Below are 27,515 nucleotides of genomic sequence, written 5' to 3' on the forward strand. Positions count from 1 at the left end.
CTTTACCATCCTTTACAGTCAACGGTCTACCGACAATTCTGCTAATTTTTACAATGTACCTAACCCTTTCTTACGACACAATACCAATTATCAACTCTATACCCACATCGACTTATCGAATTTGTTTGATATTAGAGTCAATTTCTTAAACAGAACCACAATAAATTGGATTTCAAAACTACAAAAGAATGGGCCATTCACAACATCGCACCATCCACAATGTAATGGTAAAGTAATATGGCGTGATGCCGACGAAACATATATTACTAACAAAGACATGTAAAATTTCTCAAACGTCAGATTTATAAGGCAATCTACGTCTAAAGCGTCGGTATTTCAGCCTCCGCGAGTTTAGCTGAGAACACGTGCGTGTAACCAAATCGCCTACAAAAGATTAAGAGGTGGTAATTTGACGTTGATTTAGGAAGAGCGAGGTTGCTTTCATCGGACGGATTGTCTTACCCCAGCGAGCGTGTCGTTTTGTCTATGCTCACATTATCCAGCCTATTTAAAAGCGTAATATATTACGGTCAACATTAATATATCATGACCTATGCTGTTGTATTGGCTTTCATTCATAGCGAGTACAATAGCGATATTTTTATATGATAACATGAAATAATGCAGCCATGTGTGAGGATCGGCTAACTTGCTATCAATGTACCTTTTTTGTGGCTAAACAACATTGCTCGGATTACTGATTTCCGGTCTGCAAGTCTAGACAACAAGTTTTTTATACATATTAATAAATTTACCAAATGGGCAGGCATCTGACAGTAAATATTTTTCTGGTTATAGACACTTCTAACATCTGAGTATTGTACCTATTGAAATATATTATCGTGTAGTAGTATATCATATCGTATTAAAAAGGGGATTCTAGGGTGTTAAACGATTTCCAGAAAGTATGTTCCATTTGGCCACGTGGCCAAATTTGGATCATGCAGAATACTCTGCAACTATGTTCCAGTCTATATCTTTGTCAACTTACAAGAGTTAATATCACTAAGAAAATGTTACACAATACTTAGCTACGGCCACTATCTTCATCATCATCATCATCAACCCATTACTGTCCCACTGCTGGGCACGGGTCTCCTCTCAGAATGAGAAGGATTAGGCCATAGTCCACCGCGCTGGCCAAGTGCGTATTGGTAGACTTCACATACCTTTAAGATTTTTTTTAAAATCTCTCAGGTATGCAGGTTTCCTCACGATGTTTTCCTTCACCGTTTAAGCAAGTGATAATTAATTTCAAATACGCACATAAATTTTTAAAATCAGAGGTGCGTGCCTGGGATTTGAACCTCGGACCCCTCGATCGAGAGGTCGCGTTTCTTAACCACTAGGCTATCACTGCCACTATCTTAGTCCACAAGAATTGCAACGCAGTTATGATCGACTTCAGGCTTAACCCCTCCCTATATGGAGTTGGTTACAGATGCTCAATGGCAGCAGTGACTACTTATCATCAGATGGACTGCAAGCTTGTACACTACTTCAATCTTATAAAACATCAAGTGAATGTTATTTATGAATGGACTCAGGCACGTGCGCTCGTGCTAGCGACCGCGGCGCACCTTTTTAACGATCTCCATTACATTGCTCCAGAATTGCCTGAGACGAGTATAGAAAAAATGAGCATACTTTTGCCTGAGCGCTTACTCCAGATTCTCTTTGTTATTACTCACGAGATAATATGGATATGAAGAAATTTCATTGTTCAAGAATGTCAGAAGTCACATACATCTTGTAAATTCATTAAAAATTGACAGACACACTATTTGGTCTCCATGGCTTTGAATTTCATACTCAGTATTTTAAAAGTGGGAGTGTCACACGTGCTTTGACTTCATTGGCATATTATAATGTAGCAAGAAGTGTTTCTTGCTACATTTTAACAGCAGTTTTAACCACTGTTGTGTTTTGGTATGAAGAGAGTGGTAAGAGACACGTACTTTTTTGAGGCGTTTAAGCTTAATGTAGTAACTCTTTTGCGTTCAAGAATAGCGATTCTTCCTGAAGCCAATCCCAAATGCGGCGCCACTCACGTGCACACCTCTTAGTACCCTTAAGATGAGTTTTTACGTTTTGACAAATATGACTGTTTTGGTATTTGTTTAAGTATTTGCCCATACGATTTCTAATAAGCGCCCCTAGCGGATTGTATCAGAACTATAGTGTCAGTAACGTAACATTAAATTGTCAAAATGACGCTTTATGTTTTGTCTCTCTGTTTGCGAACATGTAAGGCAGACAGAAAGACTTGAGCACTTACTTATTGTTACGTTTGCTCAGTCTACTGAAGCAAACGGAACAGAATATTGGATTGAGTAAACGTAACGTAAAGTTGTGTGTTTTGAAAACTCATGGTAAGGGTACAGTTCACCCAACCGAAACACAAGAACTGTTTCACGCTAGAACCATACCATACCATACTATTTCTACTACCTCTACACTTACAAGAGGTAATATCGCTTAGCTAGCAACGAAGGTTATGAATGGGTAGGCCGGCGCGTGCTCGTGCGGAAGCAGGCGCGGTGCACATTTTTTAACGATCTCTACATTACAGTGCTACAGAATTGCCTAAGACGAGTATAGTAAAAATGAATGTGTTTTTGCTTCAGCGCTTACTTAAGCACATAGCTTTGTGACAATGACTTGGAAAGTCACACTTTATATTACTCGTAATCTAAAAGTGGGAACATCGTGGTTTGACTTCATTGACACCACATCAACCACACTTCTTTGTATCTTAGAACAGCAGTGTTTGTTAAGCGCGGTATTCTGAATTGAAGGATATAGTCAGGAACATTCTTTTACTTAATCCTGCAGTAGCAAGAGATTCTTGAATCCAACCACTGATGCGTCTCCATTCCTGAGGATTAAGATCGCCTTATACGCAACACACCCTCGGTTCGGTTCAGTTCACACCCTCCCACCGAAACACAAGAACTATTTTACTCTAGAGCCATTCCATTTCCACCACCTCTATACTTACAAGAGGTAATATCGCTAGCTAGCAACGAAGGTTATGAATGGGTAGGCCGGCGCGTGCTCGTGCGGTAGCGGGCGCGGCGGTGATGTCATCGGCTCAACTTAAATGCTATTTTCCGTCGCTCGCTGGCGTGGGTGCGGCACTGGTTCAGCTGCGGTCATACTTGATTCGATACTTGTTTCCTGAAAAAATATTTAAGATCTGGTGAGTTATATCGTGTCTATGTTAGTCATGCCGGATGTGGATTGAAAGATATAACAAGATATTCAGATGTGTTTTTTAATGAGAAAGGTTTATTGACTTTATGACTGCGACTAAAAAAGTAAACACATGTAGGTAACACGTGCTAATCATCGCGAAGTAACCTAGACGCCTAAGAGTTATTTAAGAAAAAAGTACTCAAGTGTCTGTGAAGTCTACCAATTCGCGCTTGGCCAACGCGATGGACTATGGCCTAAAACCCTCTCAGAGATGAGACTAGTCCCCAAGTGGGACAATAATGGGTTGATGCTTTAAGATGACGATAAGAATGCTTTAAGCATAAAGTTTACAATAAAATTTGTATTGCGTTACAAAACAAAATTATTGAATTAATTTTTGTTTGATTCATAATAATATAAAAGCAGAGTAAAGTCAGGGTCATTCAATACAACTCTTTTGAAATTATATTATGTAACTGTAAAGTAAATAACATTCACACCTGTACATACATATAACTACAATTACATAATAATTATAATAAGAAACAAGTCCACAGTGTGAACACGGCACACGCTAAAGTTATGAATGAAATAACGTTTTGCAAGAGCGGATGTTGCGAGGTTGCTTGTGTCGAATTAGGTTTAGAGCCTTATGGAGCTTGATGAATGAACTGCTCCCCCCGCCCCCCGCCGTGCTGCCCCCGCACCTGTGTTGATGGAAATGCGGTTCTCAAATATTTCTTAGTGATTATGAAGTATGTTAATGTAAGTGTCTATTTAAGTAGCTTTAATGATTATAAAATAGTTTCTACTCACTGTCATACGATGAAGATATTTCAGAAGAAAACACATTTTTTGTATCCAAATATGATTATATTTTCATATCATTTTATAACTTACAAACGATTGAAATACTTGTAAAAATTATGAGTATGTTTCCGAATTTTTGAATCAGACGCATAATTTCGTATTAGTTTTACTTCAAATATACCTACCTAATCTGCTAATTAAGAAATTTAAGTAAATCTTGAGGAAATACTGAGAATATGAAACTCGCTAAATATCTCAGTGAAGCTCTAGGTGCAATCTCTTCTCTGAATTTAAAAATCATATTTTCGAAAACAGTAGAGCTCCAAAGTTATAAACCTCCATAATAAATAATACAATCAGAAAAAAATTCTCATTTTAAATACAAAGTATATATGAAAACCAAAATGCGCTTTAAACCTGTCAAGTTATAGATATTAACAAATTTTAACATTGAACTCTCAGACTAGTTAATACTAGACGGTTAACAGCTAATGACTGGTTCTTGCTCATTTTTATGCAGGTTTATGCGCGTAATTTGCATTCGCGTACCCGCTGTAAATACTTGTACCGATTACCGCCCCGCAATAATACTCGAAGCCTTTCAGATTTATAGTTACAATAGTATATTTGTAATAGATCTGTTCTAATTATAACTGATTGCTCAATAACTGAACATGTTTCAATCGGAATCATACATATACCTACATCTCGTTAACATATGATGGTGCATTTATATGCAGCTACGGTCCGTGGTAAAACAACATCATATCTATACATATAAATAAAATTGGTCTGTTTTTAACATTGAAATAACCGATTTTTACTACAGGCTTATGAATACATACGGTACATACACTAAAATAACATTTTTTACAATTTTTGTCCGTCTGTCTGTTTGTTCTGGCTAATCTCTGAAATGGCTGGACCGATTTTGACGGGACTTTTATTGGCAGGTAGCAGCAGTAGCACAGCAGCAGCAGGGCACAGCTAGTCGTTTTATACAATGAGTATGAAATGAACGTATTTAGGTATATCTTTAGTAATACGACCGAGCAGACACGTGACTATCAAAATATACTATAGAAAAATATGATTTTGTCTGAAATGATACTGAACTGTAGGTATATATCAAAATAATGAGATGTCAGAAAACCTAATAACCTAATTATATTTAAAAAGAAGGGGTAGACAATTTTATTGCCGGCAATGCTTCGACAGATTTAAAAAGAAGTCTTTAATTAAGATTAATTTGCCTTACGTTCCATTAGACACTTCGGTTTAAAGGACCCTTATATGTATAGAAATGTTGTGTAAAAATTTGAAGTCGACAATTTTTAGGCTTTGCGGACACAATATGGAAGTATAATTTTTGCTTATGCCAAGATATGAAAGTTTCTACAGTGCCTTTATAAATATAAATGCAAAACAAGAATGGAACAAATATATGTAAGAAATATCTAATAATAAAAACAGAAATGCACGAGTACCATAATAATAATAAAGGATGGTATTCGATGCGAAGTACATTTTTCAGAGTTAATAGTAAATTATTGTGGATTACAAAATCTGCGTCATTTACTGTCTGGATTTTATGACCTTAGGTCATTTTGAATCGTAAACTGGTACAGTACCGACCATTCGAGACAACTATACCAAATGTCTTACACTCAGCGAGCAACGAGCAAACGATAAAACTTTTTTTTTCAAAACAAATAACATACTACATTGGTTTCTCTTTGACTTTCATACCTATGAATTTCTCTTTCTCTTTTTTCTCTTTTAGACAATGTGAGTATGTAAGAAATAACTTCGTGTTTTAATTACAAACCCGAAAAATATATTTCTTTAATAATATTTTAGCAGAAAATTGCTATAAGATGTGAGATATAGAACTAGGTATGTCGGTGGGGTCTTCGGAGTTGAAGCATGAGAGGATCTTACTAAAAAGCCCCTAAAGCGTAACCTAAGGCACCTAAAGTTCCAGCATAAACATGTAACTCTTTCAACTTTCTACAGATAATTCGCTCGCGGTACGACAAGTCCCAAAGCAATCTCAACCGACCTGTTATAAAATTGTATTTGACACCTCCAACTATTTATGACAATTTGAAAGGCCAACTTGTTCCTGAATTATGGGTAATTGCGTTCGCTAACGCTCGCACTATTTCTGAACAGCAATCAATTTTGTTATGTAACAATAATTTCGATTTATTTAAGACTAACTATCGACAGTATTATATTACTGTAACGCGATATATAATTTATAGGCCGATTCATTATAAACTCATGAGTTAACAGTAGGATAGCAAATGTTCGATTACGCGGAACTTTAAATATATACTTAGGTATATAGGTATTAGGTTAGGTAGGTAGGTTAGGTACTTAGATACTCTATAAAAATCGTTCTTCCAGCGAAATCCAGTTCTGATTTTGATAAGACGTTCCGATTTTTAATCGGGAATCAATTTCTTTTTAATTTTCTAAGAATAATCTTTTAATCTTTCAGTTATTGTTGATATAGCATTAAAAATATTTTATGGCTAACTACTTATTATCATTGTAAACTAGTTTGTAACCTAAATAATAGGTTGAACAGATCTCAATTAATAGATAAGTAATAAATACTCATTATTTATGTTTTTATTATTTAACGCTTTCGAAAAAAGAATTCCGTAACTCAAAGGAATTGTAAATCCCGCTTTACCCAAATCTTTATCTCTACATTATGCGTATAACAATCTTCACTTTAATAAGCAGATGGGACGCAAGTTTAGTATAAGTAACTAACAAAGTTACGAGATTCAATTAGAAAATTGACAAGTTAGTTAAATTACAGTGCGTTAGCAATGTATAGTGGTCAGTGGCCGAGCATTAAGTGGAGATTGACACCACGCCAATGACGGAGTGAAATGTCGCATGAGCCCACCGCCCCGCACGCCGCGAACCCCAGCTTAACATAAAACTTCAATTTGCATAATGCATACAGAATATGTAAACTTATCTCTGACACGCCCTTGCCAGTGACACGGGTTGAGGTGTGCCGGGATAACATTATTCTCGTTGCGACGATATCCAAGTCTAAATAGACCGCATTTGCAAACCGACATGCAGCATTTTATTGGGACTACAAATTCGCGAACATTTCTTTTCAAACTTGCCTCACAACAACACCGATATTTTAAAAATGTGCATAAAATGTACCTAAATTCGTTTATTTCCTCCGATATGATTGAAAAAAGCTTTTGTTATGTGAAGCCAACAATTTCAACAAATGTTCAACACATAAACATCGTCTCATTCGATATTTATATATTTTCCTCTTGCACATCTTTTTGTAGGTATGCGAAGTAAAAAGTAAAGTGTAAGCAGATCCTCACATGTGTGTTAATGCCAACATTGTGTCTTATTCGGCACAATTTCATGTTTTTCAAGTCAATGTGGCGTGATTGCATTTACCACACGACAGAAAATATTATTATCGACATATAGGCTCGTTAAGAGCGGTCATCCGTTCCTTATTAGCTTAACACGCGCCACGATCCCTATTTCGCATGCAAATAAAATTACAAGGCTACCATAAAAACTGTTTATTAAGACTTTATTCGAGTTTAAAAATTCGTAAAGTCTTATTCACGGGGGCTTTGCCCACGGTCGAGTTCCGGAGTTTTAAAATGATAAAATTACTGTCGACTCGGCTCGGAAATGAGACGTAAATGGGAATGTCTGCAAAAAGCAAACATGGCACAGCATATCTTCTTTCACGACACAATCCGATCATTGTTGAATAAAATATGGTATTAAGAGACGAGAGTGGAGCGGGACGCGAGCCGTACATGGCGAGGAACGAACACCCACCGCATTCGCGCGCTGAACCCAACTCAATATTTTGTTTCACCTGGCAATCGATTCATTCTTTATTGCCAATTGATAATGGTAATATTTTGTATTGGATTTCCTTGTGGCCGACGTCGCACGTGCGTCGCACGCTATGTCGCTTTGGCGGTCGGAACAGGTATGACCATTTAGTATAATTATGCCAGCGAAAATACCACCGTAATATTGTAGGTAAAGTAATTGACATTACCGTTTTATATCATGCAAATTATCTCCACGCGGAGAACACGTTTAGATGTAAGAGTAACAATAAGACTTGTTTTATCTTGCCATTGAAAACTTTAAGCATTTGATACTTGTTTCTCTATTGTTACTTGTATTGAGTAATGGTATTTACAACGTAATGTGGAGATTAAATCAAGTCGGTCGGAATTTGTACACAATATATGATATCTGTTTTAGAGCGTCCTCTCTCCGAGAATTTCCAATTAAGCAATTTAGATACAAAGGCCGGCACTGACACGACATTATACAAATGTAAAACAACAGCTATCGGAATGATAATTCAGTGATGTAAATAACAATAAAGTTATCAGAGAAGGCAGCGTGGTATGGGTTTTGACAATAAAATGTGTCGTGGAGAGCTTGGAGCGGGCGCGACCCGCCGCGCGGTAGGTACTAGGACGAATTTACGATCGCTCTCGACACAGCCTCGTTGCATCACTCGCTAACGCTGCTCTTCTATCTCGGAATGACTGTCGGCCAGCTGTCTCAACAACGCTCTCGAATCAGTGCTAAATCAAGACGCGATTCTTCTATCTTGCGAACTCACCACGCTGTCGTAATCCGTTCTATACCTATAAACTACACCTACAGCTCCTATATTCTCAAGATGATAAGATATTTGATAACTCTCATTTTGAAATATAATGTAGTCGTAAGTCAGGAATTTATTAACAGATACTTTAAAATACTTAACAATAATGTTAGTATAAGTAACCCGAACGCGTTGATGTCTTTTGTATGGAACAAGAAGTTTAAATAATATCTACGTGGCGCGGTGATCACTTTACCAACGTGAGAAGCAAAAAGTTCCGGGTTTGATCCCGGACAGGTAAATATCTAAAAAAATGATTTTTTTTTTCTATTTGTGTTAACGTATTTGCTTATTGATAGGTATGTCCGTAGTAACAACGAAAAGGATATAATAATTATTAAAATAATCGTTACTATAGTAGAATACTTTATACTTTACTATAGTAGAATACTTTTGTATAATAATAATTCTACACCGATACAAATTACTTTTTATGAGTACCTGGTTATTAATAATATAAGCAGCGTCACAGATGTTAGAACAAAATAAAGAGATACTAATAAATCAAGTACGACAAAATTTACATAGAGAGTTAATTATGTTCAATTGTATCGTAGCACACGCCGAGCCGTAATCTATCGCTATTTAAATAAAAGACGAAACAATAATGGCACAACAAGAAGGCCTAGTAAACCCGTCCCCGAGGCGCGAGCTGCATTATTCGGAACCTGTTTGAGTTGCTCTAATTAACAATACACAAATCGTAGCTTGTATGCAAATGAGGAGAGTAGACCGCGCACCGACTTAGACGAGAATTCCTCTCACGATAAATAAGAAAGCTTATTTTTGTAGGGATGAACACTCTCATTTGAAGGATTTTTTTTTACATCTTTAAGTCACGTAGGTACCTGATTTTTGAAGTACGTATTGACTCATTGTTTATTATTATTCGCAACTTAAAAACTGACTGCAATTTTTATTTGAGTTTTTTGAGGAGTACCTTTATAAAGATAAATATATGATACCATAGTCTCAGTATCTTCAAAAAGTTATCGTATGGGCCTTTAAAAATACTTCGTATTTTCACACAACGTAAGTAACGTAACCTTTAAAATACCTTACATTTTGTTTTATTATCATGTTATTTTGAACGTAACACAATATGATCTACACACAACACATAAGTACATACCTAGATACTAAGAAATGCACATATTTTAAAAGGCATATAACTACATAATAACAAAAGCAAATCCGGAAACATAAACATTGGCTATCTAAAGACGATGTTAACTCATTGCGATGTCTATTCTCCGGGTCGAGCCGAGCTACATCAGTCAGTGCGTACGCGACGTTATCGTAAAATTGAATTAAAAAAGAGATAATAAAAGAGGATCGCGTCGTAATTCTGGCGCGCGACAACACAGCGCTTTTATTTGGAGGGCGCGCGTGTGGCGGCCGGCGCGGGGCGGGGACGCCTAATCGTGCAAGCTTTATTGTATTCCACTTGGCTCTGCATGGGTTTTTGAAGTAAAAACTTCTGAAGCGATTTTTGATAGGGTCAACACACTCAGCATAGAATATCAAAGGTAGAACTCTTTGCAGTTCGACCGGCGGCGCCTAACAGCAGTGTTAGGCGCTGCTGTGTTCCGTTTTGAAGGGTGTGGTAAGGGAGACATACTTTTCCGAGGCGTTCCAGCTTAGTCCTCAGGGGTAGCGGCGCATCTGTGGCCGACCTCAGGTAGGAATATCTAATCCTATCTGGGATTGACTACAGATGTCCATGGGCGGCAGTAGCCACTTACCATCAGGTGGACTGCATGCTCGTCTGCTACTCCTATATTATAAATAAAAATCTGTAGCACAGAATATGACGTATTGCGCTGGACAGCAATGCACCTAATCGTTGTAGCACGATAATTTGCACATACTGTTATTGAAAATAAGATTTATAGTTTTAAGTAGTCACGTTTACCGGCATCGGTGATTCGCTGTTTTTTTTAATTCCATCATTTTATGCTTAATGCACAGGAAATATTGTCATGATTTATAAAAAAAATATATATGCACTTGAATGTGTGCTGTATTTATCACTTTTTTAAACCACCATCTAAAATATAAAACTATAAAGTAAAACACCTTGTACAATGATCACATTTACAAAAGTATAAAGAATAACGTTTATATTTCTAAATAAATGTGTTTAAATATAAATATGTCAAAAACAAATCTCATTTTAACATTGACAGAGTCCCAAGTGGAGCAAAGTGCACGTTATGGCCTGCGGTCCTTGGGGACAATCTTCTTTTATTTATATCCGCCGTGTAACACCTCGCGCCGATCTCAAGCCTCTCCCTTAGCCCTCTTAGCACCCATCTCGAGGGTTCTGCACAATATTCTCACTTAATATTTTACGTTATTTATAATACCTGATTATACTTACCATACGTGGATATAAGTTATGCTTTCAATAGGGTGCAGTGCAAAATAATACTTTTCTGTATACCAAGAAATGGCCCGAAGAAAAAAGCTATTAATAAGATTTTTTATTATGACTAGTGCCGTATAGATTACAGTACAATCGTCATCAGTCTAACTACATTACTTTATACAATTGTATAGATATAAATAACATAATAACGAGATTAATATTGTATCTACCAACCGTTTTCCTCACTAGTCCTACTCCTCCACGACGCTCCAATGAGGTTAATTACATAAATATATAATACAAAAGAAACTCTAAAAAAGTTATTTGTTCGTGTTGCGTAATATTAAAAGGAATGGAGACACAAATTACTTATATTGTTCGCGTTTATGGCTTTTAACTTCTATATTATGTTCAATCGAGCAATTTTTGATACATTAAGTAACTTACAGCACCAATAAACTTTCACACAGTTGGTGCTTAAAGTTCACAAAACCTGTATTTCTTATAACTGTATCTTCTTTAGGCTCAATGTCAGATTTATTTTGCAAAAGTATTTGTTAGTATTATTATAAAGGTACTTTTTTAATATCTGGTCCCATTGTCCCGCCTTGTATCAATTGAATGAGCCATTCAAATGTACCATTAATATGCTAATGCAATGACGACAATGTGATTTATATGTTATATTTTGTTCAGATGGCCGATTGGATCAGTTGGTAGGTACCTACAAAGTTGTAATAACATGCCACATGACTTAACGTTAAAAATGTTACCAAAAAGTCGATTAACATAATAAAATACGTAAATAATCGAACATTGAACCAAAAACATGATAATTCGGATCGTTTTAGTGTTGTTACGTCCATATTTGAACCGTTTCTATTTCAATAACAGTACGTGAACTGCTTATAAATAGAGCATTCTTAGCATCGAACGGTGTAACATACATTTTTATTGCAGCGTAATATTGGAAGCGCATTTCCCGACGTCGAAGAACCGCTGCACGAGAGGTTGTCGGGTCTGACTTGTAATTTCAAGTGTTTACCCGGCGCGCGCCCAGCAGGGTGTCCTACAACAATGCCCATATCCTTTTCTCATAAAATATATGGAAAGTCCAGCTACCAGAGGCACGGATCGACGGGCCGATACAGCGGCCGCATTATACGAGCTAGCTGCCTACCGAGAACTTTTTATGAGGGATCAAATTGATTGGTTCGGTGATAATATCGAAGTTGCGCATTGTATCCGACGCCGGCTCGGGCAAGCGCGGGAGCGATGTGTGCCGCCACTGCCAGCCAACCTTCCTCTCACACCTTTTAAATTTGATTAGAGATTTTGTTTCTAATTTATAACGCTCGGACACTAAAATGCTGTCTATTTAAAGGAATTTTGAAGTCATAGAATAACGTGAAGTGTCTGTTCATGGATATTTATAATTAACTACAAATGGAAATAGAAAAGTTACCTAATTTTGTTCATAGATGTACTGTTACACTTTTAAATAAATATTGAACCTACAAGACGAGGAATTTTAAGTTGGTTGGCTATTATGCCGCTGACGAGAATTTCAAATACGCATCGTCCTATAACAACCCATCTTTCAAGGTAATAAATGTATTTGAACTATTATGCCACAACTAAAATAAAAATATTTGGTACAAAAGTAATTAGAGATAAAACATGACGACTGAAGATGTAAGATTGATGTGAAGACGAAACTTGATCGAGAAACCATTTCTCATTTCAAGTAAATGACAGTTATAGTTGTGGTAAGAACATCATAATGTCTTATTCTCGAAATTGACGATTACACGCCTTCAAAATTGAACCAAAAGTGTAACGCTTCATTGCGGGCAAACCGATACAAGACGTGCCCTTTAAGCGAGAAACACAAAACCACTGAGATAAAAATATATTACAAAATGAGACCCACTTTGTGTTTTGAAATTACAATCAAATAAATTACTTTTTATTGCTCAATCTTGTTGGGTTTTATTAAGGTATCGGCGCTGAATGCGTCGGAATAAAACATGGCGAGTTTAGCCGAGAGACAAGATGTTTCCGTGCAGCATGTGGCATCGGCAGATAAACGGAGGTGCTTTACATGGGCCTCGGGTTTTGGGCGATAAGCCATCATACCGTGTTCATGTCGACATGCGGACAATGGACGCTTTCTCTCACCCCACTCCCGGGACCCCCACTAAATGTGAGTGTAGCACCTTTAACGTCGTTTTTAGTAGTTTACTAATTATGTTGTTGATACTATGACCATGCTTCACGCATGTCAATGTGTCAGTGTCGTGTATACCCACAACAAGGTAATCCATTATGTCTTGTTATAAAAAAATAGATACTTGAATATAATTATTAGTTACTAAATTCTATACAACCAAACTTTAAAGATTTACAGTGACCCTCTAAAATACAAGTCATTGATTAAAATAAATCTAGAAATATACGCTTGTAATTTTACCAAGTTCTATTACAAAATTATACAAGATTACAATCCAGAAAATGTATGAAAATCTATTTGAATATTCCCTGCGGGAACATATCACCATTTGTTAGGATTAGCGTTAACTGCTTGTCTATTGGTGTCAGCATGTTAACAATATAACCTGTCTACTTATCTTAGATGAACGCAACGAGCACAAATTCAAAATTCGCCCCGAGCTAGAAACTGACCGTCAAACCATATTTTCAGTGCGAAAATAAACAAATCAATGAGCCTGGACGAGGGAGACACGAGGCATATCGTGTTGATTAATGCTGATTGCTAAAGTGCGTCGGCGCATGTATAAGTAATGTAACAGCCCACCGCTACGTTTCCGTCACAACCGGTCGTAGAACAATGTGCCCAAACATTTACTCATTTACCATACGATGGCTGGAAACGCTCCCGACTTCCGAGCGTTGAAAGCCGAAGTGTGAACTGCAATACAAGTACAATTACGAATCATTTATCATAGTATCGCTTTTGAGATAATTGTTGCTGATAAAACAAGCAAGTTGAGACAAATCCGAAACGGGACGTGTAACCATACATTAGGAGCTTTTAAACTATGTTTTGAGCGTCGATTTCATGCTGAGTGGAGAGGAATAGGAAGCTAGGTAGGCCATGTTATGATGGCGTTGAACAAGCGTGAAAATGCGCGCGAGAGCACAATACTCCGCGTGTGTCCCTCGCCCAAAGAAACCTATTTATCATCGTCACCTGGCGACTGGCGACTTGTAATTGTGTGCCATATTGTTGCCTTGAGTTATGGACCCAGTGCGAATGTAGTCTCTTCCGCTTAACTGCTATCTATCTAACTATCGCTAATAAGTATATAAGTATAGCTAACAACATTTTAGTCTCAAATGAACGTGTAAGTAAATTGCTAACAAGTTCCTATTCGCTTGAATTCTCTAACGGCAATCTGAATATCTGAAACTCTATGTAACTTAATTAATCGTTTTTAATCTATTTAGTATATAAAATAAGTAGTTTAGTTATGCTAATGTGATTCTTTATCAAATTAATGTCATTTAACAAAATAAAAAGTCTTTGCATTTTGTATGAAATAAATAAAAATAATACACATGTGTGTAATAATACTATCTTATGCGTTTATTTATTTCTGTTTAAAATCAGAAACATCTGTCCAAAGGCAGTTTACAACGCATCCGTTATCATCGGAATCAGAACAGGGTAACACCGCATAAATCTCAAGTACCCACGTACCCCACGCAGTCACTAGACAAAAATCGTTTCTTCTGCCAGTATATTTAGCTTGTCAGCGACAAAATACGGTAAGGGACTGTAGAAAAGTGAGTATAAAACAAGGCACGCGCATCGAGTAGCGTCGATCGAGCGGCGCATCAGCATTGTTGACGTTGCGCGCGCGCAGTGCGGCGACGCTGCGATCGAGGCGCGATTTGTCGTTATTTGCGCACGCGGCCGACGCGGGGACTTATGACGGCGCTTATCTCCCATCGCTGCACTGTCAGCGCCTCGCGACATTCTAGCTCCTCGCCTACCCAACGCCAGTATTTCACGCTGGAACAATGAGCTTTTAAATTTATGACGTCAGCTCACCAACACGCCCTCTAATAACAAAATTCGATATTTCACGCCTGGAATTTCGAAGTGGAGCTTACTATTAATATTATTGCTGATTTTATCTGAATGTTAAAATGAGAAAACAGGTACGATAACGATCGTAATCTGATTCGGAATCTAAGCTTAATATGTTAAATTCTATGCGTTGATGTCTCATACAGGCATTTTAAAAATCTAAATTCCACGAAATTTATTGGTCATCTATTGGCAAGTGTATCTAGTTTGTTGCCATCCTCTAAGACTTAATTAAAGTTACAACACTATATTTCTACATTATACGGCTAAAATAGATGATCGTATTAGTATCTTGTGTCAGTTATGCCTAAATTGGTATTAGGAGATGGTTCTCCTACCTAATATTGTGGTTATAAAAGCATTATAAAGCACAAACTACTCCGGGTTCAATTACCTGGCAGATCCAGGTCAGGGTCTTGTGCGCGACACATACGACACAGGGAATTCTTGTTACTGTAAAGGCAGAAAATGTTATAATCAGGTATTATATATTAAAGATTAAACTTTTAAGAATGTAAACTAAGTAATATTCACTTCTTGAGAACAACTTCAAGCCAACTTGAGATCAAACGACAATTGGAAGCTTACTTTAATAAAAAAAATAATAAATAAAAATATTCTTTATGAAGTGAGTGAAAAAAAAACGTCTTGCAAGTGTTGATAATTACAGCTTTTTTCAAGATAATTATGTAGTGTAATGAATCTATTATTATTGAACTAACAAAACAAATAACTCGTGACAACCCAATTATAATATGTTAGCTTAAAGATAACATTGATCTCTGAACAAGTTTTTTGTCGAAGCTAGGTGCGCTAAGCTGTGTCTGCCCGAAGGCCAGACAACCTATAATAAAGTGTGCTCACAACGCTATCTCGCGAACGATCACCGCCGAAATCAATTTTAAACAAACTCTGGCCACCACCTACAATTATCATTGTATCGAACAATGCCTCCTATAAGGAACTTGCCCCACCGCTAAGTACGCTGCTTGAAATAGAAATAAATATCGAATTAATATTAATTACTATTTTTAATTATGAAGATTTACAAATGTATGGCAGAGTTGCGTAGCTAGAAATATTAGAATAAAAAATCACTAATTTCTGTATACATTAAAAGTCACAAACACTCATACAGTATATCTTCACACTCTCCTCAGACAATTTAATGATAAATGGCACGTGTGTTACAAAACCAATCACTCACGCATACACTCACACACATGTATACATGCTTATGGCATCACATTTTGGAACGAAGATTCTAAATGCAACTTGAAATACAATTGGTAGAAATCGTCACATAAGGAAGAAATATTATATCACCTTTAATTTTCTCCTTTCTCTCTCTCTCTGTTCCTTTGTTTATACTAGTGTATATATAACTGTATCCTGATTCGAGCAGAGAAGCATCACGCGCGGCTGGTTGTAACCACAATACTGAACATCAAAGCATGGAAACTTCTTTAAAACTTTATATTTATTTTCGTTTTAAATAATAATATAACGTTATATACAATAGATTACCGCGAAATCCAAACTGGAATTTTAAGTACCGATAGTTACGTATATAACTATATTATTCACTTTTTTAGCTAAAAAGTCGTCCATCGCCTGTGGTTTTCGAGTTTGCGGTGGGGCAGTTGTCGACACAATGTAAGAGGTCACTCGAATCCATAGATAATAGACGGTTCTTTCCGATCACACGAGATACCATCGCGATGATTTGTTTATTGTATACGACTCAAATATTGAAATTAACCTTCATTTGTGATTTTATCTACTCACATGTAATTCCATATCGGGTATTAAGTTATCTGATACACATAGGGCATAAATTATTTTGTAAGACAAGGATGTGATCTCGGATATCTAATATCTGATATTAAGCCGAAGGGTACATTCCCGAATAGTTGTAGAAGAGCGTTTTATGGCTCTCTTAAAGATATACTAACTTTCGCCCGTAGATTGCCTTGTGTTTCTGATATAATGGTATATTTTAATAGAGAAAAGTAACTAGATTCAGGCCTATGGACAGTACCTTTAACATGTATAGTGTATGTAACATGAATTCAGAGCGGACTAGTAGTTTTACGCTTACTATACTTAATTAAAAATCTATAATATTAATTAATCTGGAGGCACGACAGTGCCTCCGCCAAGTCGAGCTAATGATTATTGGATAAATTCATCATTTAAAATCAATAAAATGTAATATATAGCAAATCACATCTAATAATAAGGATTTTATTATTAAAGTAAAGTATAACGTTATTTACATAATGCAAAAAATCTATTACGCCTAGAGCGGTAGGCACGTCGCGGATAGTAAAATTAAAATTGATGTTCATGTAAACTTTATTAGTGAGAGCATAAAAATGTTTTGTAAATCAAGGTACTTGCTACATGACACTACATGATCTAGTATCAGGACACCGTTAACACTTTATTACCCTTTACATCTTGCACCATTCCAAGAAAGTAAATTACTTGTCGCGACCGTAAAATTAATGCCCTATACCAGCGTTTCCCAGCCTTTTTCAGTCCATGGACCCTTAGGAAATCAAGCACAGTTTTTACGGACCCCCTTAATAAAATAAACAGCAAAAAAACGGATTAGGTATTTATTTTACTTATTACAGATACATTTTTTTACAGGAGAGCCAAAACAAAATTTGAAAAACCAATTTATGTATTGTTTTTTTAATAGATTAAGTAGTTTTTTTTTATAGTGTCATACATTATTGGATGCATCTTTTTTAATGTTTTAAAATATCATGTGCTTAGATCACATTTATCTAATAAAACTGGTTTGCTGATTTTTCGTTTTGCGGCGTCATTGCACTTAATGAGCGATTTATTTATGGTCCAGAGATGACACCGCGGACCCCCGGGGGTCCGCGGACCACAGGTTGGGAAACGCGGCCCTATACGGTAACAAGTACTTCGGCTTATCAGTGTCAATTTTTATGATGCTCTCAGTCGATATCACGACATATTGGAATCTCCGGATAAGAAAAGAGAGCCTTAAAGATGGTAAAATTTGAAGATAGAACTCGTTGTGGTTCGACTCCGGAGGTACCATCGCCGAATCTGTTTCTGCTTAATAACAGCAGTGTTAAGCGCTGCTGTTTTCTGGTTTGAATGGCGCAATAAGGAAGACAAACTTATGAGAAGCTTTCCAGGTTAATCCTCAGGGTAGCAACGCATTTGTGGCCTATCTAAGGTAGGACTCTAATCCTATCACGGGTTTATTACAGTTGTCCATAGACGCCACTCACCATCAGGTAGAATGCACGCACGTTTGCAATATTTCCCAAAAACCTCGCCTACATTTTACTGATAAGCATTCCCTTTAGATACATACATGGTAAAGATGCCCTTGTTTACAATTTCAAATGTATGTAAATGTAAAATGATGTTGAACATGAGATATTGTTATCTAAAAACTCAGTGACTTGTAAGTACGCGTTTCAAGTATGTATTATTAAATTAAATTGCATTTCAAAGAAATATTTACGAGAGTAGTAATTTTTCATGGCCGACAGGCCCCGAAGCGCCCTTCGGTGCCTACTTTTGCGAAGCGAGCTTTGCTGCGGAAACATCCACACTTGTTTAACATAACACTTTATGTTGCGTGCTAAGTGCTATGTTCTTGTTATTTTAAATGCACGCACCTAATAAACTTATAGCAAACTAGCTGACCCGGCAAACTTTGTACCGCCTCAAAATCTATTTATGAAATATATTTCATATAAAATATAGCCTATGTTACTCGTAGATAATGTAGCTTTAATAGTGAAAGAATTTTTAAAATCGGTGCAGTAGTTTTTGTGCCTATTCATTACAACCAAACAAACAAACAAAGTTTTCCTCTTTATAATATTAGTGTAGATAACAGCTTATAACTTATTAGTATTTTTGAAGTGAAAACTTCATGAGCGACGTTGTGCTTTTTGTGATGGGTAAAAATGTTGAACTCGCGTCAGGACGTGACCCTGATCGAAAATTCGTAAGACGTTCTGAGATATAAACTTTTTAATGTAAAATAATTGTAATTTGGTTCCGAATCTGAAGTGTTAAATATTTTTTATACGAAAAGCATGAATATTTAGGTAAAAATGTAGCGCGATAAATCTTTACCAAAACTTAGTAAGAAATCTTATAATTCTAAGTAAAATGATAAATTAGTTGTATATAACATCGCATACAAAATTACGTGTTAATACTAAGCAATAAATTTATTTACTGTTTAACGACTTGCAATTTACAACTAATGTCACTAGTTTCCATAATAATAACAAGACGGCAACAATAATAGTTATCTGTTTATCTAAAGCTCTCGCCACCTCATTTATTAACGAAAATACCATAGATTAGTAAAGATTACTCACTCCTAACAAGAAAATGTACCCAGTTTTGAGACATGAAATAGTTGCGTAAAAAAGTTTTGCCACGTCTCCGTGCTAAAATGTCCCTAAAATATTTGAAATAATTATTTATTTATTATGTAAATTGTACATTGTAATTGTAAATTACGCAGTATTAGTTATTTATTCGTAAATTGTCTCTATAAATGGTTTTATTTGTCAAGAATTCAAAAAAAGAACTTAATAAGCCATTTGTGGCTTCATTCAATTTTAGGGCGGCGAAGTATCTTTACTAATCTATGGAAAATACATTAAAGTTTTACATAGAAATCTGCAAATAGAGCGGTTTGATTGGAATAGAATAAATGAGTAGTGTTCGTGGTTCGCTAACTAGCAAACGCTGAAGATGTACCATTCTCGTAGCCTCAGGCTTCCATCTCGAGCAATAACGTGCGGGTATCGCAGGGACCTTATACAGGGCATCGCTCAGCTGAGTACCAACAAGATTATTCTGTGAAAACTCACGAACGAATCATTACCGAGCACTGCGTTTCATCAATCGTCCCGCATAAATTAAGACGCAAGTCCCGCTCGACATGCAGTAGTATTAGGGTTAACATAAATTAAATCGATAAACTTTAGTTTTAACTCGGGTTTTCTTATTATGGTACCGGGTAACGGTGAGTTGACTTCGCGCATTAATTGTTTTGTAAGTTACAAATTATTTGTGTTTACCAAAAATTGTGTTTTCTTAAGTTGTTTTGTTATTAAGTGAAGATTAACATTGTAAAAAACATTTTTTTAAAACATGTGCGTTATGCAGTTTCTTTCGCCGCTTCTCCTCCATAAAGAAACACCTTGTGAAATAGTGGTAGTTGTATTGAAATTCAAAAAGTGCTCTGTAAAGATCCTATTTTGAATAAAAAAATGGATTTGATTTGATTATTTTGCTTAAGTTTCCCTTACAATTAGATATGTATAAGAAACAGTGTCAAAATCAATAAAAACATGCTTCATGTATTTGGCCCTGCCTTAGTTATAATTGCTTTTTACTTTTATTTTATTATCTATTAGGTTTAAAAAAGTATAGCTCTTAAGAGGTAATAGTGACACAGAGACTAGCAGACAGGATAAGTCTATTAATACACTTCCTTCCTGTGTTCAACTCTAAAAGAAAACTTCTGTCTACACTTCGTTTTCAAATAATTCTCATTTTCTAAGTTATCTTTCTTAAAAAGTGTTAATAACAATTTCGTCAAACTTTTTATAAGAAATCTATTACCATAGAAAACTATTCATATTTTAGGAGAAAAATGACAATAGAAAGATCAGTGTCAAATAGTTAAACAGCAATAACTAATGAATCAGTAAGCTAATTCATTAAACTTTCCCAATAAATGCCCAATTGTCATAAAATATTGGTAGAAAATTTATAAATAACTCTTCCCACTTGAGTACATAACCTTCGCTTCTTTTAATTAAATTACGAAATAAACAATTAATTGCAACGATTACCCAACGTGTAATAAACGTCACATCTATTGAAAATACTGTAAAACATTTACTTCATTAGAGAAATACGTAGCCATCAATGCGTATAATTAACTTATCTTTAAAGGGGCTCATTTAGTAATTTTATTATAGGTTCATCAGCAATTACGAGTTAATTTCAAGTAACTAGACGTGAGGCAATAAAAAGAAATTCCAATTTATGGTGCGGCGCGGTGTTAAATGTGAGTACGATATTTATTACGGTAGCCATTTGTTTATTTATGTTGAGGATGCAAAACGAATGGGGCGAGCACGAATCTCTATCAAATGAGCAATCGTTTCTTCTTCTTAGTCGTTCCTTCATGGCTGAAGTTCGTGCCTGCTTTGGAAGTATTTTATGCAGGTGTGCTGCATATCCAGCCAGTGTGCTCGGTCGTCCGCTTTTCTAAAGCACTCCGTAACAGACATCTTGGTGAGGCCTTTGATCTGGTCAGACCACCAAGCAATCGTTTATCTTCTTGCAAAAAATGGTGCTTTAAAACTCTTTTTAGACACTTATTCTTGCAAAACTTCACAGGCTAAAAGTCGAACACACAAAGCGGCCCCTTTGCGTGTTAGAGTTGTAGCCTTTCCAGGGACGATATGATGTTTTTTTGCCATTAGATATCATAGATTATTATAGATGGAAAAGTATTATAGATCAACGACCGACTTGAGGTGTGAAGTAGACGACTTGGAACGGCTAGGTAGCCCAAAGCAACGGATGGAGTCCCGCTAATGAAGGTACAGGATTCCTTAGTCAGTGATTGCCAACCTCACTTAAAATTATCGCATTTCAATTAATTCAACAGAACTTTAAATGAAGCAGTGTTAGCGTAATGGTTGGAACTCTGACCTTCAATCGAGGCGTCCGATGTTCGAATACCAAGCATTCCTTCCAAGGTTATCTGTGCATTAGAAACTAATTATGACTTGCTTTATAAGTAAAAAAAAAAACATGCGGTATTCTACACCCCCAAGAGCTTGAAAGATGCTTTAAAAAAGTTCTTAAAGGTATGTGAAATCTACCAAAGCGCACTTGGACTATGGCCTACCTCTCACACTGAACTGAAACCTGTACCCAGTGTAACAGTAATGGATTGACGACAACTTGTTTTCCAAAACTGTACGCTCTGGCCAATCTATTGAAAGCAGTGGTCAAGTCACGTTTCTGCAATCGTATTCGATAACCACATGCTTGGCGTCCTGAAGCGGTGGTGAAGCGCGGACTGACGTGTCGCGGATCGCATGTCCGAGAGGAATATATCAATCCGGTGCGAGAGTAATGGTCGCGGGACCCGCCCGACCGGCCTTCGCTAAATGAGCCAACATACCGCTCTACGGACTTTCTGCTTGAATCTTAAGTAGTTTTAATTACTCGGCTTCGCAGCTTTGCTACTGTTGTACCTTTAAACGATTATTGTTAATTTAAATGACTTATTATGACGACTATAAGGTTTCATGTATCGAAGAAGCTGTAGACACACACGAAGATAAGAACATGTGTGTTAAGGGAGGCGTACTTTTCCGAGGCGTTCCATCTTAGTCCTCAGATGTAGCGGCGCATTCTTGGCCGACCTTAGGTAGGAATCTTATCATATCTGGGGTTGATTACACATGCCCATGGGCAGCAGAAGCCACTTACCATTAGGTGGACTGAATGCTCGTCCGCTACTCCTATATTATATAAAAAAACCCAAATCCTAACTGAGATTCATTTATGATGTCCACGGGTCACAGTGGCTACTTATGATGGTCTGCTCTTTTGCTTCTACTTTCTACTTCCATGTTATAAAAAATCCCAGACTAGAAAGCAAATCAAACACCGAGCAGATAAGCAGAGCAAATACATCATTTAGATGCCTGCTTCACCAGGCATTGATCCCGGAAGCTCTGTCAAACCGGTATAGTAACAACTATGCCTCCCAAAGGACCTTCCCAAATAAAAATGTATTTAAAATAAAACTTAATCCTCACTATCGATGTTTTAAACTACTGACCGCATAAGTCGACGTCAGATTAAGCCCAAATATTTACATGTGTACAAAGGCAGAGATAAAAGTTTCACCTTTTACAAGCAATTTGAGGTTATTTATCATGTCGGAGCGAACACCCGTCTCGATTTTGGTACACAGCTCCTTTATACAGAAGCCATTATAAGTATCAGTTTCAGATCATAGATCATAAACGCATTATTTGAGAGGCGGACGCCGGTTACGGGGGGTCCTGTCGTGTTTTACTCTGTTCATTGTTGACTTTTTATTGTACTGCATATGTCACAATTTTTGTAGACCTCACTAAACTATACATAAATATCCGAGTGAATGTTGCTTTGAGCCTAACATGTAACTGTGCCAGAAAAAAGAGGGAGCAATCAAATAGACTCGTAATTCCAGCGCAGTTTTCGAACAGTATATGAAGCATTGGTACGAAACTTATCAATCGGGAGTCTGAGGTTCAAATCTAATGAACGCTCCAATGATTTTTCGAAGTAACGTGTGTATTATTATTAATTATCTCTTGCTATACGGGCTATTGCTTATCACGGCGTAGGAAAACATGGTGAGGAATTATACGCACCTGAAAGGTAAAAAAGGTTCTCAAAAATGTTTGAAGTGTACCAATCCACAGTTGACAAGCATAGTGGACTTTGGTCCTTACCTTAAAAAGATACCAGTGCCAATCAGTGAAACATGCATGAGCTAACGAAAATTCAGAAAAAGAAATGCCCGTCGATGGCCATAAACTACCGCGCGATGTAACGATCTCCATAAAATTTGTGGCTTTATATATGATGACTTAACTGATGTAATATCAAAAAGTGCATTAGATGTCTATTGGATTGCCTTATCTAGGGCAAGGAATAAATAAATCATTGCCGTGAAATACTTCCGAGTAGCGTAATCTTTACTTTATGAATATCGTTAAAATCAAATTCGATTTTATTACAGATATGTCCGATAAATTTTGATCGATTTCTCTACTAGGTCTTGAAACGTATAGAGTATGCTATTGTAATTATATATTTTTTTTTACAGAAGTAGGACTGGATGCATTCCAGTCCACCTGGGAAGTGACAACTTAACATATGTAATCAATAATCAATCCTAGGTAGTGTAATTCTTGATATTCCTGAGGCCTACGTTGGAACATCTCGTAATCTCTTCCAACCACCTTCAAACCAGAACAGCAACGCCTAATAATGTTCGATTCACGAAAAATTCTACCACTTTATTATAATTTTACTTAATTTACTAAAATAAGTCTAAAATTTCTCATGAGGTATTAAGTACCTGCCTCTACCCAAATTTGTATGAAAATAATGTATAAAATTAAAAATAAGTAGACAATTTATAAGTCCATAATTTTACATAAACACACGCAATAAATCACGAACGGTTTGCAAACTTATTATTGAATGTTAACGCTACTAATTTGTGGTGTCGTTTACTTAATACTTTTGCTCGCTACAAAATTAACTTGAACCACATCGGTAACTATGTATTTACGAAACTCGTTCTGTCTTGTAATAAAATGTTAATAAAGTTCGTAAATCAAGATAACGTCAATAGTTAAGAGAGTCGATAGAAGGGAACAGTGTCGGCGTGAGGAAACAGCCTCACGTAGACATAACTCTTCTCGCCTTCATACACATGAGACACGAATGTGCACATTAATTAGATATTAGATTCAGGTACATACTCTAATTTACACCTGTATTTAGAAGTCTTTTGATCTTACTTTTGGACGATGTGGCTACTTGTTTTAACTTTTTTAATAATGGGATTATAAGTATTTTTTTAATAATCTTGACATATTTTCGTTAAGATAATATTATTAATAAAATTGAAGCTCCAATTACAACATTTTTTATTTATAACTCATGCTTTTATAATAAACCTAAATGTCTAGTATCTAATAAAACAAAGTTTACAATGTAATAAAATTAAATAAGCTCTAAATTATAGTAGAGCTGAATAAATTTAGACTATTTAGACACGAAAACTCTGACTTAAGCATAAATGATAATTCAACAGGTGCGTAAGGAGATCTTGCTTACTCTAGATCAAATTCGAATAAAATGACAGTATAGACTAGGCCTAAAATCGAAATATCAAACTATGTTTTAGTAGTAGCAAATGCATTGTCTTATTATGTCTTTATCATCATCTTCAACCCTTTACTGTCCCACTACTGGGCACAGGCCTCAGCTCAGAATAAGAAGGATTAGGCCATAGTTCACCGCTCTGGCCAAGTGCGAATTGGTAGACTTCATATACCTTTAAAAAAAATTTAAGACTTCCCACGTATGCAGGTTACCTCGCGATTTTTTCTTCACTATTTAAGCAAGTGACAATTAATTTCTAATACAACATTGAAAAATCAGAAGTGCCTGGTATTGAACCTCGGAATCCTTCGATCAAGAAGGACTACTTATTATGTAGTTGTTGTTTAATTGTTGTTGTTGTTGTAAAGACTGTTTGATTTGTTTATTTGACCAATGATATTCAAATTCGTTTAATTTATAGTTGGTGACTTGCGCATTTATTTCAATAGTAGTTTTTTTTTGTTTTATACCAAAGCATATACTTTAAATATGGTCGTAAATAAGAATTGAAACAAAGATGGATGGATTATACCAGGAAATATAATACTTAAATTTTATTTTACTAATATATTTACGTACAAAATTTATCTGAAGGAGGAATTTGAATATTTCCATTATTTAAGCGATTAGTATCATTAACATTATTATCATCATTGTTAATATTATGCTTAAAATATTAAGTCCATTACCTGTATCTACTCGCAATACAATCGTATCTTATAATAATATGTGAACCAGTTTTATTAGCACTTTTCTCTTAGTTTATTATGTGGATTTAACTATAAATAAGAATTAAGATATAATAAAAGTGTAACAATATATAAATTATACTAATGTTAACAATAAAAAAATCCACATTAAAAATTATAATCGTCCATAAAATTTTGGTCATCGATATAATTTCAAACGTCGTGCGTAAATTTAAAAGTTTGTTATCTTTGTGATATCCTACGTTTATACGTTGTACACATTAAATCACTCATGAATTTAAAGCGTTTTATTGTCATTTTGAAGTGAAAACAATATAAATGTATTTTATGTCACCGTTGATTTATGTTTTATAGGTGAGATGTGATTTATTACAGGTTGATTTAATACAATCTTGGCGCACGTAAGGATGCAACGATATATTGGAATGATCGATAAAATTGACCTCAGTTATCGATATTTTTATTTCTACTGAACTATTGTCGATAGGATACTACCACTGTAATAGATATGGAGAATTTTAAATATTTTATGAAGAAAAATTACGATGTTGGCGAACAAAGGCTAAGTATTTGAATATTTCGTTAAATTTTAAAATTATCGTCATATCGATAATATCGCGTAGACGTTCGACCTTATCGACATTTGTATCGATAATTCCACCAACATGCAACCCTAAACGCTCGGCCCATCGCGGCCGCCGCCCGTCGCCTGATGCTCCTCAGACTTTTTGAAATGGCCTCTTGACATTCGGAGTGCCACGGGCGCCATCATACATAATATTAATATGACATATGAAAATAAAATAACACTTAACTTGGGTTTTTTAACTTATATTCCGTTACTAAGAAACAATGTAGTTTGCAATCCCCGTATTATAAAACAAAAAAACGACACCGCACCGCATAATTAACCTGCCGGCAAATAAACAACCCATCACATACACTTATATTCCTGATTAAATATTCAAGTTAATTACAAAAAAGATAATGGTCCTTACAGCATCACGTTCTTATCTAGGATCTGAAACATTAAAGAAACAAATGTAACCTAAGAACGAGTAATAATGATACCTACCTTAATGCGAAGTCGATTTTATACTCAATAAAAACAGCGTGACAGAACATAAGTGTCCTGAAGTAACGGCATAGTTTGTTTATTAAACATATATTTTATAAGATACCCACATTTGTATAAAATTATTACTAAAACTTAATTGTTAATTTCCTAAAAAAAGCTTTAGTAGCCATAATTTATACATTAACTTTATATTTTATTAATATTGAGTATTTTAAGATTAACTGCACGACAAATATTACACGATAAAAACTTACCGAAATTATGAATTACATTTTCTTCATCAACCCATTACTATCCCACTACTGGGCACGGGTCTCCTCTCATAATGAGAAGTATTAGGCCATAGTCCACCGCGCTGGCCAAGTGCGTATTGGTAGACTTCACATACCTTTGAGATTTTTTTTTTTTATAAATCTCTCAGGTATGCAGGTTTCACGATGTTTTCCTTCACAGTTTAGCAAGTGATAATTTATTTCTAATACGCACATAACTGTGAAAAATCAAAGATGCGT

This window comes from Epargyreus clarus, unplaced genomic scaffold, assembly GCF_041222505.1.
Source record: "Epargyreus clarus isolate Ecla_fem2 unplaced genomic scaffold, WU_Ecla_fem_2.2 ptg000009l, whole genome shotgun sequence".
Classification (NCBI taxonomy): domain Eukaryota; kingdom Metazoa; phylum Arthropoda; class Insecta; order Lepidoptera; family Hesperiidae; genus Epargyreus; species Epargyreus clarus.